This window comes from Cryptomeria japonica, unplaced genomic scaffold (assembly GCF_030272615.1).
Source record: "Cryptomeria japonica unplaced genomic scaffold, Sugi_1.0 HiC_scaffold_33, whole genome shotgun sequence".
Classification (NCBI taxonomy): Eukaryota; Viridiplantae; Streptophyta; class Pinopsida; order Cupressales; family Cupressaceae; genus Cryptomeria; species Cryptomeria japonica.
Genome location: NW_026728855.1, coordinates 544,226 through 561,470, shown reverse-complemented (window position 1 = coordinate 561,470; position 17,245 = coordinate 544,226). Strand labels below are relative to the sequence as shown.

Below are 17,245 nucleotides of genomic sequence, written 5' to 3'. Positions count from 1 at the left end.
CCGCCCAGCTTCGCTCACCTGTCCCGGGCGTCTGGTGCGGAACCTTAGAGTAAGAAACATCACCGTGCACCTTGGCCAACGTGCGCGACTCGACCGAGCGCGCACTGGCCGAGGTGCACACCGATTTCACCTGGGTGCGCGCGCAGCACCTCGGGCGCACCGGGGTGCGCGCACAACGCCCGGGTTGCACCGTGGCCTGTGTGCTCGGGGCGCCTCGGGTGCGCGCTCGGTGTCGCCCCCGCGCGCGCAGGTAGTGCGGGCAGCGCACCCCGGCCCGGCCCGGCCCCGACGAGAACGCAAACGGGCAAAAGGTTTATTCAAATAGCATTGCGACGCCCGGCGAAAAACTAAAAAAGGGTGCAACACCGGGACTTCCCGGGAGGTCACCCATCCCAGTACTACTCCGGCCCAAGCGCGCTTAACTGCGGAGTTCTGATGGGATCCGGTGCACTAACGCTGGTATGATCGCACCCGTTATGAGCTTGTCGCAGTGTGTACTTAGCAAACCGCGACCCACGTGCGAATCCACCCCGGCCACCCACCCCCGTCGAGGTGCACACCCTCCCTCGCGAAGTGCGCCCCGTTCGCCAAGTGTGAGCCCTGCCCGGGTGCGCGCACCTTGCTAGGGCGTCGGGTGTGCACCCGGCCCGGCCTACGTGCGTGCACCTGGAGGGGGCGTCGTGTGCGTGCAGTGTCCCGTCTGCAACGCGGTGCCCACACACCACCTCGGGCGCAACGACCTGCGCTCACATGTGGGCCGAGTGCACCTTGGTGCATGTTCGGGGCGCCTCGGGTGCACGCTCGATCTTGCCCCGGTGCACCAAGGCGCTCGGTTTGCCCCGGGTGCGCACTTGGTGCAAGGTGGGCACCCAAAATAGGGATCAAGCACCAAAACACAAGTTTCGGGATGCAAAATGGGACCCAAGGACCACAAATGCGTTCCAAGACCCATGATGGGTCCACGAGAACAAAAATGTGTTCCGAGACTTAATAAACAAATATTGGGTTTTAGGAGAAGAAACATGCTCTGATGCCCAAAACGAGAATCGACCCCGAAAAGGCCACAGGCCAAAAGTGGGATGCGAGACAAAAAAAAATGGGACCCGAGGACCAAAATTGGGTTCCCAGGTCGAAGACAGGGCAACCGGACAAGAAACGACCTCTAAGGCTCGAAATGAGTCCCGACGACTAAAACTTGACAAGAAGCACCCATCAGGCACCCAACTCGACACCCATGGGATGCCGACCCACCCGGGCTTCCACCTAGCACACCTTGGCACCCACCCACCCTCGCACCCAACCTCGCACCCAACTTAGCACCTTTGAACCCACATTGGCACTCACCCTGACCCTGGCACCTTGGAACCCACATTGGCACTCACCTTGACCCTGGCACCCACCTTTGCACTCACCTTGGGACCCACCCTGGCTCCCACCTCGGCACCCACCCAGACACCCACCTTGGTTCCTTGGCACCCACCTTGGATCCTTGGCACCCACCCCGACACCCACCTTGGCACGCAACTTGGCTACTTGCCACCCACCTTGGCTCCTTGACGCCCACCCCGACAACCACCCCGTGACCTACCCTGGCTAGGGTTGGTGCACACCCACCCTGGTGCCCACCTTGGCACCCACCCTATGACCCACCTTGGCACGCACCTTAGTACCCACCCCGTTACCCACCCTAGGACCCACCCCGTGACCCACCTTGGCCAGGGTGGGTGCCTTGGTGCGCACAACTTGCCTGGGCTGCACACCAGGGCGGGCTCAAGATGGCACCCGCGTTCCGTTTTTTTCACTATCTTTCAAAACGGAAATTTTAAAATCTCATTTTTTTCTTTTTTTTGCCTTTTCTGGAAATTAGTGAAGGCAGCGCATCAAAGGTGCGCAATGCTGGTGCGAACCCGGGAGCGCTCCGATGTGTGCTCCAAGGTGCGGCGTGCACGAAGTCCGAGCCCGGTTTGCCCCGGGTGCGCACCTCGCGTGCACCTTCGCCGGGGTGAGCACCTTGGCTGGGTTGCGCGCCCTGGTGCGTACCAAGGAGCGCTCTGAAGTGTGCTCCAAGGTGCGGCGTGCACGAAGTCGGAGCCCGGTTTGCCCCGGGTGTGCACCTCGGGTGCGCACCTCGCGTGCACCTTCGCTGCGGTGGGCACCTTGGCTGGGTTGCGCGCCTTGGTGGGCACCATGCAGTGCACGAAGTCGGAGCCCGGTTTGCCCCGGGCGCGCACCTCCGCCAGGGTGGGCACCTTGGTGCGCACAACTTGCCTGGGCTGCGCATCAGGAAGGGCTCAAGATGGCACCCGCGTTCCGTTTTTTTCACTATCTTTCAGAACGGAAATTTTAAAATATCGTTTTTTTTTGCCTTTTCTGGAAATTAGTGAAGGCAGCGCATCAAAGGTGCGCAACGCTGGTGCGAACCTGGGAGCGCTCCGATGTGTGCTCCAAGGTGCGGCGTGCACGAAGTCGGAGCCCGGTTTGCCTCGGGTGCGCCCTGGTGGGCACCATGGTGCGCACCAAGGAGCGCTCCGAAGTGTGCTCCAAGGTGCGGCCTGCACGAAGTCGGAGCCCGGTTTGCCCCGGGTGTGCACCTCGGGTGGGCACCTTGGTGCGCATGCCTTGCCTGGGCTGCGCACCAGGGCGGGCTCAAGATGGCACCCGCGTTCCTTTTTTTTCACTATCTTTCAAAACGGAAATTTTAAAATCTCATTTTTTTTTGCCTTTTTCTGGAAATTAGTGAAGGCAGCGCATCAAAGGTGCGCACCTCGCTGCCCACCACGGTGCGCAACGCCGGTGGGCACCCGGGAGTGCTTCGAAGTGTGCTCCAAGGTGCTGCGTGCACGTTGTCGGAGCCCGGTTTGCCCCGGGTGCGCACCTCGCGTGCACCTTCGTCGGGGTGGGCACCTTGGCTTGGTTTGCCCCGGCTGCGCTCCGAAGCGGGGTTATTGGAGCGCCGCCTCTTTTTTTGTCGGAGCGTTTGGTGGGGTTTCTCGCATTGGCTCTTCCGAGGCCCGGTTGCCACCCTGGCGCGCACGAAGTCGGAAGTAGGGTTAATTGCCCGGGTGCGCACCTTTGCCAGGGTGGCACCTTACCTGGGCTGCGCACCAGGGCGGGCTCAAGATGGCACGCGCGTTCCGTTTTTTTCACTATCTTTCAAAACGGAAATTTTAAAATCTCCTTTTTTTTTTGCCTTTTCTGGAAATTAGTGAAGGCAGCGCATCAAAGGTGCGCACCTCGCTGCCCACCTTGGTGTGCTCTGAGGTGCGCACCCGGGAGCGCTACGAAGTGTGCTCCAAGGTGCGGCGTGCACGTTGTCGGAGCCCGGTTTGCCCCGGGTGCGCACCTCGCCTGCACCTTGGCCGGGGTGGGCACCTTGGCTGGGTTTGCCCAGGGTGCGCTCCGAAGCGGGGTTACTGGAGCGCCCCCTCTTTTTTTGTCAGAGAGTTTGGTGGGGTTTCTCGCATTGGCTCTTCCCAGGCCCGGTTGTTGGGTGCGCTCCCACCCTGGCGCGCGCGAAGTTGGAAGTTGGGTTAATTGCCCGGGCGCGCACCTTCGCCAGGGTGGGCACCTTGGTGCGCAAACCTTGGCTGGGCTGCGCACCAGGGCGGGCTCAAGATGGCACCAGCATTCCCTTTTTCTCACTATCTTTCAAAACGGAAATTTTAAAATCTCGTTTTTTTTTTGCCTTTTATGGAAATTAGTGAAGGCATCGCATCAAAGGTGCGCACCTCGCTGCCCACCTTGGTGTGCTCCGAGGTGCCCACCACGGTGCGCAACGCCGGTGCGAACCCGGGAGCGCCCCGATGTGTGCTCCAAGGTGCGGCGTGCACGAAGTCGGACCCCGGTTTGCCCCGGGTGCGCACCTCGCGTGCACCTTGGTGCGCACACCTTGGCTGGGTTGCGCGGCCTGGTGGGCACCATGGTGCGCACCAAGGAGCGCTCCGAAGTGTGCTCCAAGGTGCGGCGTGCACGAAGTCGGAGCCCGGTTTGCCCCGGGTGCGCACCTTCGCCGCGGTGGGCACCATGGCGTGCACGAAGTCGGAGCCCGGTTTGCCCCGGGTGCGCACCTCGCGTGCACCTTCGCCGGGGTGGGCACCTCGGCTGGGTTGCGCGCCCTGGTGCGCACCAAGGAGCGCTCTGAAGTGTGCTCCAAGGTGCGGCGTGCACGAAGTCGGAGCCCGGTTTGCCCCGGGTGTGCACCTCGCGTGCACCTTCGCTGCGGTGGGCACCTTGGCTGGGTTGCGCGCCTTGGTGGGCACCATGCAGTGCACGAAGTCGGAGCCCGGTTTGCCCCGGGCGCGCACCTCCGCCAGGGTGGGCACCTTGGTGCGCACAACTTGCCTGGGCTGCGCACCAGGAAGGGCTCAAGATGGCACCCGCGTTCCGTTTTTTTCACTATCTTTCAGAACGGAAATTTTAAAATATCGTTTTTTTTTGCCTTTTCTGGAAATTAGTGAAGGCAGCGCATCAAAGGTGCGCAACGCTGGTGCGAACCTGGGAGCGCTCCGATGTGTGCTCCAAGGTGCGGCGTGCACGAAGTCGGACCCCGGTTTGCCCCGGGTGCGCACCTCGCGTGCACCTTGGTGCGCACACCTTGGCTGGGTTGCGCGCCCTGGTGGGCACCATGGTGCGCACCAAGGAGCGCTCCGAAGTGTGCTCCAAGGTGCGGCGTGCACGAAGTCGGAGCCCGGTTTGCCCCGGGTGCGCACCTCGCGTGCACCTTCGCCGCGGTGGGCACCATGGCGTGCACGAAGTCGGAGCCCGGTTTGCCCCGGGTGCGCACCTCGCGTGCACCTTCGCCGGGGTGGGCACCTTAGTGTGCAGACCTTGGCTGGGTTGCGCGCCCTGGTGGGCACCATGGTGCGCACCAAGGAGCGCTCCGAAGTGTGCTCCAAGGTGCGGCCTGCACGAAGTCGGAGCCCGGTTTGCCCCGGGTGTGCACCTCGGGTGGGCACCTTGGTGCGCATGCCTTGCCTGGGCTGCGCACCAGGGCGGGCTCAAGATGGCACCCGCGTTCCTTTTTTTTCACTATCTTTCAAAACGGAAATTTTAAAATCTCATTTTTTTTTGCCTTTTTCTGGAAATTAGTGAAGGCAGCGCATCAAAGGTGCGCACCTCGCTGCCCACCACGGTGCGCAACGCCGGTGGGCACCCGGGAGTGCTTCGAAGTGTGCTCCAAGGTGCTGCGTGCACGTTGTCGGAGCCCGGTTTGCCCCGGGTGCGCACCTCGCGTGCACCTTCGTCGGGGTGGGCACCTTGGCTGGGTTTGCCCCGGCTGCGCTCCGAAGCGGGGTTATTGGAGCGCCGCCTCTTTTTTTGTCGGAGCGTTTGGTGGGGTTTCTCGCATTGGCTCTTCCGAGGCCCGGTTGCCACCCTGGCGCGCACGAAGTCGGAAGTAGGGTTAATTGCCCGGGTGCGCACCTTTGCCAGGGTGGGCACCTTACCTGGGCTGCGCACCAGGGCGGGCTCAAGATGGCACGCGCGTTCCGTTTTTTTCACTATCTTTCAAAACGGAAATTTTAAAATCTCCTTTTTTTTTTGCCTTTTCTGGAAATTAGTGAAGGCAGCGCATCAAAGGTGCGCACCTCGCTGCCCACCTTGGTGTGCTCTGAGGTGCGCACCCGGGAGCGCTACGAAGTGTGCTCCAAGGTGCGGCGTGCACGTTGTCGGAGCCCGGTTTGCCCCGGGTGCGCACCTCGCCTGCACCTTGGCCGGGGTGGGCACCTTGGCTGGGTTTGCCCAGGGTGCGCTCCGAAGCGGGGTTACTGGAGCGCCCCCTCTTTTTTTGTCAGAGCGTTTGGTGGGGTTTCTCGCATTGGCTCTTCCCAGGCCCGGTTGTTGGGTGCGCTCCCACCCTGGCGCGCGCGAAGTTGGAAGTTGGGTTAATTGCCCGGGCGCGCACCTTCGCCAGGGTGGGCACCTTGGTGCGCACACCTTGGCTGGGCTGCGCACCAGGGCGGGCTCAAGATGGCACCAGCATTCCCTTTTTCTCACTATCTTTCAAAACGGAAATTTTAAAATCTCGTTTTTTTTTTGCCTTTTATGGAAATTAGTGAAGGCATCGCATCAAAGGTGCGCACCTCGCTGCCCACCTTGGTGTGCTCCGAGGTGCCCACCACGGTGCGCAACGCCGGTGCGAACCCGGGAGCGCCCCGATGTGTGCTCCAAGGTGCGGCGTGCACGAAGTCGGACCCCGGTTTGCCCCGGGTGTGCGCACCTCGCGTGCACCTTGGTGCGCACACCTTGGCTGGGTTGCGCGGCCTGGTGGGCACCATGGTGCGCACCAAGGAGCGCTCCGAAGTGTGCTCCAAGGTGCGGCGTGCACGAAGTCGGAGCCCGGTTTGCCCCGGGTACGCACCTCGCGTGCACCTTCGCCGGGGTGGGCACCTCGGCTGGGTTGCGCGCCCTGGTGCGCACCAAGGAGCGCTCCGAAGTGTGCTCCAAGGTGCGGCGTGCACGAAGTCGGAGCCCGGTTTGCCCCGGGTGCGCACCTTCGCCGCGGTGCGCACCATGGCGTGCACGAAGTCGGAGCCCGGTTTGCCCCGGGTGCGCACCTCGCGTGCACCTTCGGCGGGGTTGCGCGCCCTGGTGGGCACCATGGTGCGCACCAAGGAGCGCTCCGAAGTGTGCTCCAAGGTGCGGCGTGCACGAAGTCGGAGCCCGGTTTGCCCCGGGTGCGCACCTCGCGTGCACCTTCGGCGGGGTTGCGCGCCCTGGTGGGCACCATGGTGCGCACCAAGGAGCGCTCCGAAGTGTGCTCCAAGGTGCGGCGTGCACGAAGTCGGAGCCCGGTTTGCCCCGGGTGCGCACCTCGCGTGCACCTTCGCCGCGGTGGGCACCATGGCGTGCACGAAGTCGGAGCCCGGTTTGCCCCGGGTGCGCACCTCGCGTGCACCTTCGCCGGGGTGGGCACCTCGGCTGGGTTGCGCGCCCTGGTGCGCACCAAGGAGCGCTCCGAAGTGTGCTCCAAGGTGCGGCGTGCACGAAGTCGGAGCCCGGTTTGCCCCGGGTGCGCACCTCGCGTGCACCTTCGCCAGGGTGGGCACCTCGGTGCGCACACCTTCTCAATGTTTTCTTGCCTTTTCTGGAAATTGGTGAAGGCAGCGCATCAAAGGTGCGCACCTCGGTGTGCTCCGAGGTGCGAACCCGAGAGCGCTCCGAGGTGCCCACGAAGTCGAAAGTCGGGTTAATTGCATTGTTTTCCCCGGGTGCGCTCCGAGGTGCGCAACATCGGCGCGCACCAAGGAGGGCTCCGAAGTGTGCTCCAAGGTGCGCACGATGGCGTGCACCTCTGGTGCGCACGATTCGGAGCTCGGTTTGACCGGGGTGCGCACACCTTGGCTGGGTTGCGCACCTTTTGTGCGCTCCAAGGTGCGCACGAAGTCGGAGCTCGGTTTGCCCCGGGTGCGCACCTTCGCCAGGGTGCGCACCTTGATGCGCACGCCTTGGCTGGGCTGCGCACCTTGGTGGGCGCCATGGTGCGCACCTTTCGTGCGCTCCAAGGTGCGCACGAAGTCGGAGCTCGGTTTGCCCCGGGTGCGCACCTTGGTGGGCGCCATGGTGCACTCCGAGGTGCCCAAGATTGGTGCGCACCAAGGAGCGCTCCGAAGTGCGCTCCAAGGTGCGCGCGAAGTCGAAAGTTGGGTTAATTGTCCGGTTTGCCTCGGGTGCGCACCTTGCGTGCACCTTCGCCAGGGTGGGCGCCTTGGTGCGCACACCTTGGCTGGGCTGCGCACACCTTGGCACCCGCGTTTCCTTCATTTTAAATTTTTTTTTTTTACAATCTCTCAAGTGGGAAATTCTATAATCTCAACTTTTTTTGCCTTTTCAGGAAACTTTTGAATGGAGCGCATCATTGGTGCGCTCCGAAGTGTGCTCCAAAGCTCTCTCCAGCTGCGTGCACCTGCCCCGGCCGCGCACCCGGCCCCGCCCAGCTTCGCTCACCTGTCCCGGGCGTCTGGTGCGGAACCTTAGAGTAAGAAACATCACCGTGCACCTTGGCCAACGTGCGCGACTCGACCGAGCGCGCACTGGCCGAGGTGCACACCGATTTCACCTGGGTGCGCGCGCAGCACCTCGGGCGCACCGGGGTGCGCGCACAACGCCCGGGTTGCACCGTGGCCTGTGTGCTCGGGGCGCCTCGGGTGCGCGCTCGGTGTCGCCCCCCGCGCGCGCGGTAGTGCGGGCAGCGCACCCCGGCCCGGCCCGGCCCCGACGAGAACGCAAACGGGCAAAAGGTTTATTCAAATAGCATTGCGACGCCCGGCGAAAAACTAAAAAAGGGTGCAACACCGGGACTTCCCGGGAGGTCACCCATCCCAGTACTACTCCGGCCCAAGCGCGCTTAACTGCGGAGTTCTGATGGGATCCGGTGCACTAACGCTGGTATGATCGCACCCGTTATGAGCTTGTCGCAGTGTGTACTTAGCAAACCGCGACCCACGTGCGAATCCACCCCGGCCACCCACCCCCGTCGAGGTGCACACCCTCCCTCGCGAAGTGCGCCCCGTTCGCCAAGTGTGAGCCCTGCCCGGGTGCGCGCACCTTGCTAGGGCGTCGGGTGTGCACCCGGCCCGGCCTACGTGCGTGCACCTGGAGGGGGCGTCGTGTGCGTGCAGTGTCCCGTCTGCAACGCGGTGCCCACACACCACCTCGGGCGCAACGACCTGCGCTCACATGTGGGCCGAGTGCACCTTGGTGCATGTTCGGGGCGCCTCGGGTGCACGCTCGATCTTGCCCCGGTGCACCAAGGCGCTCGGTTTGCCCCGGGTGCGCACTTGGTGCAAGGTGGGCACCCAAAATAGGGATCAAGCACCAAAACACAAGTTTCGGGATGCAAAATGGGACCCAAGGACCACAAATGCGTTCCAAGACCCATGATGGGTCCACGAGAACAAAAATGTGTTCCGAGACTTAATAAACAAATATTGGGTTTTAGGAGAAGAAACATGCTCTGATGCCCAAAACGAGAATCGACCCCGAAAAGGCCACAGGCCAAAAGTGGGATGCGAGACAAAAAAAAATGGGACCCGAGGACCAAAATTGGGTTCCCAGGTCGAAGACAGGGCAACCGGACAAGAAACGACCTCTAAGGCTCGAAATGAGTCCCGACGACTAAAACTTGACAAGAAGCACCCATCAGGCACCCAACTCGACACCCATGGGATGCCGACCCACCCGGGCTTCCACCTAGCACACCTTGGCACCCACCCACCCTCGCACCCAACCTCGCACCCAACTTAGCACCTTTGAACCCACATTGGCACTCACCCTGACCCTGGCACCTTGGAACCCACATTGGCACTCACCTTGACCCTGGCACCCACCTTTGCACTCACCTTGGGACCCACCCTGGCTCCCACCTCGGCACCCACCCAGACACCCACCTTGGTTCCTTGGCACCCACCTTGGATCCTTGGCACCCACCCCGACACCCACCTTGGCACGCAACTTGGCTACTTGCCACCCACCTTGGCTCCTTGACGCCCACCCCGACAACCACCCCGTGACCTACCCTGGCTAGGGTTGGTGCACACCCACCCTGGTGCCCACCTTGGCACCCACCCTATGACCCACCTTGGCACGCACCTTAGTACCCACCCCGTTACCCACCCTAGGACCCACCCCGTGACCCACCTTGGCCAGGGTGGGTGCCTTGGTGCGCACAACTTGCCTGGGCTGCACACCAGGGCGGGCTCAAGATGGCACCCGCGTTCCGTTTTTTTCACTATCTTTCAAAACGGAAATTTTAAAATCTCATTTTTTTCTTTTTTTTGCCTTTTCTGGAAATTAGTGAAGGCAGCGCATCAAAGGTGCGCAATGCTGGTGCGAACCCGGGAGCGCTCCGATGTGTGCTCCAAGGTGCGGCGTGCACGAAGTCCGAGCCCGGTTTGCCCCGGGTGCGCACCTCGCGTGCACCTTCGCCGGGGTGAGCACCTTGGCTGGGTTGCGCGCCCTGGTGCGTACCAAGGAGCGCTCTGAAGTGTGCTCCAAGGTGCGGCGTGCACGAAGTCGGAGCCCGGTTTGCCCCGGGTGTGCACCTCGGGTGCGCACCTCGCGTGCACCTTCGCTGCGGTGGGCACCTTGGCTGGGTTGCGCGCCTTGGTGGGCACCATGCAGTGCACGAAGTCGGAGCCCGGTTTGCCCCGGGCGCGCACCTCCGCCAGGGTGGGCACCTTGGTGCGCACAACTTGCCTGGGCTGCGCATCAGGAAGGGCTCAAGATGGCACCCGCGTTCCGTTTTTTTCACTATCTTTCAGAACGGAAATTTTAAAATATCGTTTTTTTTTGCCTTTTCTGGAAATTAGTGAAGGCAGCGCATCAAAGGTGCGCAACGCTGGTGCGAACCTGGGAGCGCTCCGATGTGTGCTCCAAGGTGCGGCGTGCACGAAGTCGGAGCCCGGTTTGCCTCGGGTGCGCCCTGGTGGGCACCATGGTGCGCACCAAGGAGCGCTCCGAAGTGTGCTCCAAGGTGCGGCCTGCACGAAGTCGGAGCCCGGTTTGCCCCGGGTGTGCACCTCGGGTGGGCACCTTGGTGCGCATGCCTTGCCTGGGCTGCGCACCAGGGCGGGCTCAAGATGGCACCCGCGTTCCTTTTTTTTCACTATCTTTCAAAACGGAAATTTTAAAATCTCATTTTTTTTTGCCTTTTTCTGGAAATTAGTGAAGGCAGCGCATCAAAGGTGCGCACCTCGCTGCCCACCACGGTGCGCAACGCCGGTGGGCACCCGGGAGTGCTTCGAAGTGTGCTCCAAGGTGCTGCGTGCACGTTGTCGGAGCCCGGTTTGCCCCGGGTGCGCACCTCGCGTGCACCTTCGTCGGGGTGGGCACCTTGGCTTGGTTTGCCCCGGCTGCGCTCCGAAGCGGGGTTATTGGAGCGCCGCCTCTTTTTTTGTCGGAGCGTTTGGTGGGGTTTCTCGCATTGGCTCTTCCGAGGCCCGGTTGCCACCCTGGCGCGCACGAAGTCGGAAGTAGGGTTAATTGCCCGGGTGCGCACCTTTGCCAGGGTGGCACCTTACCTGGGCTGCGCACCAGGGCGGGCTCAAGATGGCACGCGCGTTCCGTTTTTTTCACTATCTTTCAAAACGGAAATTTTAAAATCTCCTTTTTTTTTTGCCTTTTCTGGAAATTAGTGAAGGCAGCGCATCAAAGGTGCGCACCTCGCTGCCCACCTTGGTGTGCTCTGAGGTGCGCACCCGGGAGCGCTACGAAGTGTGCTCCAAGGTGCGGCGTGCACGTTGTCGGAGCCCGGTTTGCCCCGGGTGCGCACCTCGCCTGCACCTTGGCCGGGGTGGGCACCTTGGCTGGGTTTGCCCAGGGTGCGCTCCGAAGCGGGGTTACTGGAGCGCCCCCTCTTTTTTTGTCAGAGAGTTTGGTGGGGTTTCTCGCATTGGCTCTTCCCAGGCCCGGTTGTTGGGTGCGCTCCCACCCTGGCGCGCGCGAAGTTGGAAGTTGGGTTAATTGCCCGGGCGCGCACCTTCGCCAGGGTGGGCACCTTGGTGCGCAAACCTTGGCTGGGCTGCGCACCAGGGCGGGCTCAAGATGGCACCAGCATTCCCTTTTTCTCACTATCTTTCAAAACGGAAATTTTAAAATCTCGTTTTTTTTTTGCCTTTTATGGAAATTAGTGAAGGCATCGCATCAAAGGTGCGCACCTCGCTGCCCACCTTGGTGTGCTCCGAGGTGCCCACCACGGTGCGCAACGCCGGTGCGAACCCGGGAGCGCCCCGATGTGTGCTCCAAGGTGCGGCGTGCACGAAGTCGGACCCCGGTTTGCCCCGGGTGCGCACCTCGCGTGCACCTTGGTGCGCACACCTTGGCTGGGTTGCGCGGCCTGGTGGGCACCATGGTGCGCACCAAGGAGCGCTCCGAAGTGTGCTCCAAGGTGCGGCGTGCACGAAGTCGGAGCCCGGTTTGCCCCGGGTGCGCACCTTCGCCGCGGTGGGCACCATGGCGTGCACGAAGTCGGAGCCCGGTTTGCCCCGGGTGCGCACCTCGCGTGCACCTTCGCCGGGGTGGGCACCTCGGCTGGGTTGCGCGCCCTGGTGCGCACCAAGGAGCGCTCTGAAGTGTGCTCCAAGGTGCGGCGTGCACGAAGTCGGAGCCCGGTTTGCCCCGGGTGTGCACCTCGCGTGCACCTTCGCTGCGGTGGGCACCTTGGCTGGGTTGCGCGCCTTGGTGGGCACCATGCAGTGCACGAAGTCGGAGCCCGGTTTGCCCCGGGCGCGCACCTCCGCCAGGGTGGGCACCTTGGTGCGCACAACTTGCCTGGGCTGCGCACCAGGAAGGGCTCAAGATGGCACCCGCGTTCCGTTTTTTTCACTATCTTTCAGAACGGAAATTTTAAAATATCGTTTTTTTTTGCCTTTTCTGGAAATTAGTGAAGGCAGCGCATCAAAGGTGCGCAACGCTGGTGCGAACCTGGGAGCGCTCCGATGTGTGCTCCAAGGTGCGGCGTGCACGAAGTCGGACCCCGGTTTGCCCCGGGTGCGCACCTCGCGTGCACCTTGGTGCGCACACCTTGGCTGGGTTGCGCGCCCTGGTGGGCACCATGGTGCGCACCAAGGAGCGCTCCGAAGTGTGCTCCAAGGTGCGGCGTGCACGAAGTCGGAGCCCGGTTTGCCCCGGGTGCGCACCTCGCGTGCACCTTCGCCGCGGTGGGCACCATGGCGTGCACGAAGTCGGAGCCCGGTTTGCCCCGGGTGCGCACCTCGCGTGCACCTTCGCCGGGGTGGGCACCTTAGTGTGCAGACCTTGGCTGGGTTGCGCGCCCTGGTGGGCACCATGGTGCGCACCAAGGAGCGCTCCGAAGTGTGCTCCAAGGTGCGGCCTGCACGAAGTCGGAGCCCGGTTTGCCCCGGGTGTGCACCTCGGGTGGGCACCTTGGTGCGCATGCCTTGCCTGGGCTGCGCACCAGGGCGGGCTCAAGATGGCACCCGCGTTCCTTTTTTTTCACTATCTTTCAAAACGGAAATTTTAAAATCTCATTTTTTTTTGCCTTTTTCTGGAAATTAGTGAAGGCAGCGCATCAAAGGTGCGCACCTCGCTGCCCACCACGGTGCGCAACGCCGGTGGGCACCCGGGAGTGCTTCGAAGTGTGCTCCAAGGTGCTGCGTGCACGTTGTCGGAGCCCGGTTTGCCCCGGGTGCGCACCTCGCGTGCACCTTCGTCGGGGTGGGCACCTTGGCTGGGTTTGCCCCGGCTGCGCTCCGAAGCGGGGTTATTGGAGCGCCGCCTCTTTTTTTGTCGGAGCGTTTGGTGGGGTTTCTCGCATTGGCTCTTCCGAGGCCCGGTTGCCACCCTGGCGCGCACGAAGTCGGAAGTAGGGTTAATTGCCCGGGTGCGCACCTTTGCCAGGGTGGGCACCTTACCTGGGCTGCGCACCAGGGCGGGCTCAAGATGGCACGCGCGTTCCGTTTTTTTCACTATCTTTCAAAACGGAAATTTTAAAATCTCCTTTTTTTTTTGCCTTTTCTGGAAATTAGTGAAGGCAGCGCATCAAAGGTGCGCACCTCGCTGCCCACCTTGGTGTGCTCTGAGGTGCGCACCCGGGAGCGCTACGAAGTGTGCTCCAAGGTGCGGCGTGCACGTTGTCGGAGCCCGGTTTGCCCCGGGTGCGCACCTCGCCTGCACCTTGGCCGGGGTGGGCACCTTGGCTGGGTTTGCCCAGGGTGCGCTCGAAGCGGGGTTACTGGAGCGCCCCCTCTTTTTTTGTCAGAGCGTTTGGTGGGGTTTCTCGCATTGGCTCTTCCCAGGCCCGGTTGTTGGGTGCGCTCCCACCCTGGCGCGCGCGAAGTTGGAAGTTGGGTTAATTGCCCGGGCGCGCACCTTCGCCAGGGTGGGCACCTTGGTGCGCACACCTTGGCTGGGCTGCGCACCAGGGCGGGCTCAAGATGGCACCAGCATTCCCTTTTTCTCACTATCTTTCAAAACGGAAATTTTAAAATCTCGTTTTTTTTTTGCCTTTTATGGAAATTAGTGAAGGCATCGCATCAAAGGTGCGCACCTCGCTGCCCACCTTGGTGTGCTCCGAGGTGCCCACCACGGTGCGCAACGCCGGTGCGAACCCGGGAGCGCCCCGATGTGTGCTCCAAGGTGCGGCGTGCACGAAGTCGGACCCCGGTTTGCCCCGGGTGCGCACCTCGCGTGCACCTTGGTGCGCACACCTTGGCTGGGTTGCGCGGCCTGGTGGGCACCATGGTGCGCACCAAGGAGCGCTCCGAAGTGTGCTCCAAGGTGCGGCGTGCACGAAGTCGGAGCCCGGTTTGCCCCGGGTACGCACCTCGCGTGCACCTTCGCCGGGGTGGGCACCTCGGCTGGGTTGCGCGCCCTGGTGCGCACCAAGGAGCGCTCCGAAGTGTGCTCCAAGGTGCGGCGTGCACGAAGTCGGAGCCCGGTTTGCCCCGGGTGCGCACCTTCGCCGCGGTGCGCACCATGGCGTGCACGAAGTCGGAGCCCGGTTTGCCCCGGGTGCGCACCTCGCGTGCACCTTCGGCGGGGTTGCGCGCCCTGGTGGGCACCATGGTGCGCACCAAGGAGCGCTCCGAAGTGTGCTCCAAGGTGCGGCGTGCACGAAGTCGGAGCCCGGTTTGCCCCGGGTGCGCACCTCGCGTGCACCTTCGGCGGGGTTGCGCGCCCTGGTGGGCACCATGGTGCGCACCAAGGAGCGCTCCGAAGTGTGCTCCAAGGTGCGGCGTGCACGAAGTCGGAGCCCGGTTTGCCCCGGGTGCGCACCTCGCGTGCACCTTCGCCGCGGTGGGCACCATGGCGTGCACGAAGTCGGAGCCCGGTTTGCCCCGGGTGCGCACCTCGCGTGCACCTTCGCCGGGGTGGGCACCTCGGCTGGGTTGCGCGCCCTGGTGCGCACCAAGGAGCGCTCCGAAGTGTGCTCCAAGGTGCGGCGTGCACGAAGTCGGAGCCCGGTTTGCCCCGGGTGCGCACCTCGCGTGCACCTTCGCCAGGGTGGGCACCTCGGTGCGCACACCTTCTCAATGTTTTCTTGCCTTTTCTGGAAATTGGTGAAGGCAGCGCATCAAAGGTGCGCACCTCGGTGTGCTCCGAGGTGCGAACCCGAGAGCGCTCCGAGGTGCCCACGAAGTCGAAAGTCGGGTTAATTGCATTGTTTTCCCCGGGTGCGCTCCGAGGTGCGCAACATCGGCGCGCCACCAAGGAGGGCTCCGAAGTGTGCTCCAAGGTGCGCACGATGGCGTGCACCTCTGGTGCGCACGATTCGGAGCTCGGTTTGACCGGGGTGCGCACACCTTGGCTGGGTTGCGCACCTTTTGTGCGCTCCAAGTGCGCACGAAGTCGGAGCTCGGTTTGCCCCGGGTGCGCACCTTCGCCAGGGTGCGCACCTTGATGCGCACGCCTTGGCTGGGCTGCGCACCTTGGTGGGCGCCATGGTGCGCACCTTTCGTGCGCTCCAAGGTGCGCACGAAGTCGGAGCTCGGTTTGCCCCGGGTGCGCACCTTGGTGGGCGCCATGGTGCACTCCGAGGTGCCCAAGATTGGTGCGCACCAAGGAGCGCTCCGAAGTGCGCTCCAAGGTGCGCGCGAAGTCGAAAGTTGGGTTAATTGTCCGGTTTGCCTCGGGTGCGCACCTTGCGTGCACCTTCGCCAGGGTGGGCGCCTTGGTGCGCACACCTTGGCTGGGCTGCGCACACCTTGGCACCCGCGTTTCCTTCATTTTAAATTTTTTTTTTTACAATCTCTCAAGTGGGAAATTCTATAATCTCAACTTTTTTTGCCTTTTCAGGAAACTTTTGAATGGAGCGCATCATTGGTGCGCTCCGAAGTGTGCTCCAAAGCTCTCTCCAGCTGCGTGCACCTGCCCCGGCCAGCGCACCCCCGGCCCCCGCCCAGCTTCGCTCACCTGTCCCGGGCGTCTGGTGCGGAACCTTAGAGTAAGAAACATCACCGTGCACCTTGGCCATCGTGCGCGACTCGACCGAGCGCGCACTGGCCGAGGTGCACACCGATTTCACCTGGGTGCGCGCGCAGCACCTCGGGCGCACCGGGGTGCGCGCACAACGCCCGGGTTGCCACCGTGGCCTGTGTGCTCGGGGCGCCTCGGGTGCGCGCTCGGTGTCGCCCCCCGCGCGCGCGGTAGTGCGGGCAGCGCACCCCCGGCCCGGCCCGGCCCCGACGAGAACGCAAACGGGCAAAAGGTTTATTCAAATAGCATTGCGACGCCCGGCGAAAAACTAAAAAAGGGTGCAACACCGGGACTTCCCGGGAGGTCACCCATCCCAGTACTACTCCGGCCCAAGCGCGCTTAACTGCGGAGTTCTGATGGGATCCGGTGCACTAACGCTGGTATGATCGCACCCGTTATGAGCTTGTCGCAGTGTGTACTTAGCAAACCGCGACCCACGTGCGAATCCACCCCGGCCACCCACCCCCGTCGAGGTGCACACCCTCCCTCGCGAAGTGCGCCCCGTTCGCCAAGTGTGAGCCCTGCCCGGGTGCGCGCACCTTGCTAGGGCGTCGGGTGTGCACCCGGCCCGGCCTACGTGCGTGCACCTGGAGGGGGCGTCGTGTGCGTGCAGTGTCCCGTCTGCAACGCGGTGCCCACACACCACCTCGGGCGCAACGACCTGCGCTCACATGTGGGCCGAGTGCACCTTGGTGCATGTTCGGGGCGCCTCGGGTGCACGCTCGATCTTGCCCCGGTGCACCAAGGCGCTCGGTTTGCCCCGGGTGCGCACTTGGTGCAAGGTGGGCACCCAAAATAGGGATCAAGCACCAAAACACAAGTTTCGGGATGCAAAATGGGACCCAAGGACCACAAATGCGTTCCAAGACCCATGATGGGTCCACGAGAACAAAAATGTGTTCCGAGACTTAATAAACAAATATTGGGTTTTAGGAGAAGAAACATGCTCTGATGCCCAAAACGAGAATCGACCCCGAAAAGGCCACAGGCCAAAAGTGGGATGCGAGACAAAAAAAAATGGGACCCGAGGACCAAAATTGGGTTCCCAGGTCGAAGACAGGGCAACCGGACAAGAAACGACCTCTAAGGCTCGAAATGAGTCCCGACGACTAAAACTTGACAAGAAGCACCCATCAGGCACCCAACTCGACACCCATGGGATGCCGACCCACCCGGGCTTCCACCTAGCACACCTTGGCACCCACCCACCCTCGCACCCAACCTCGCACCCAACTTAGCACCTTTGAACCCACATTGGCACTCACCCTGACCCTGGCACCTTGGAACCCACATTGGCACTCACCTTGACCCT

General features: G+C 62.8%; 3 non-coding genes across 3 annotated transcripts; all 3 read right to left on the bottom strand.

The window, feature by feature from the left end:
• Positions 1 to 354: 354 nt before the first annotated feature.
• On the bottom strand, positions 355 to 473 carry LOC131861869 (5S ribosomal RNA). Its single transcript, XR_009360899.1, has one exon. It is a non-coding gene; the product is annotated as a 5S ribosomal RNA (ribosomal RNA).
• A 7,807-nt stretch (positions 474 to 8,280) lies between these two features.
• LOC131861867 (5S ribosomal RNA) lies at positions 8,281 to 8,399 on the bottom strand. Its single transcript, XR_009360897.1, has one exon. It is a non-coding gene; the product is annotated as a 5S ribosomal RNA (ribosomal RNA).
• A 7,809-nt stretch (positions 8,400 to 16,208) lies between these two features.
• Positions 16,209 to 16,327, bottom strand: LOC131861866 (5S ribosomal RNA). Its single transcript, XR_009360896.1, has one exon. It is a non-coding gene; the product is annotated as a 5S ribosomal RNA (ribosomal RNA).
• Positions 16,328 to 17,245: the final 918 nt, after the last annotated feature.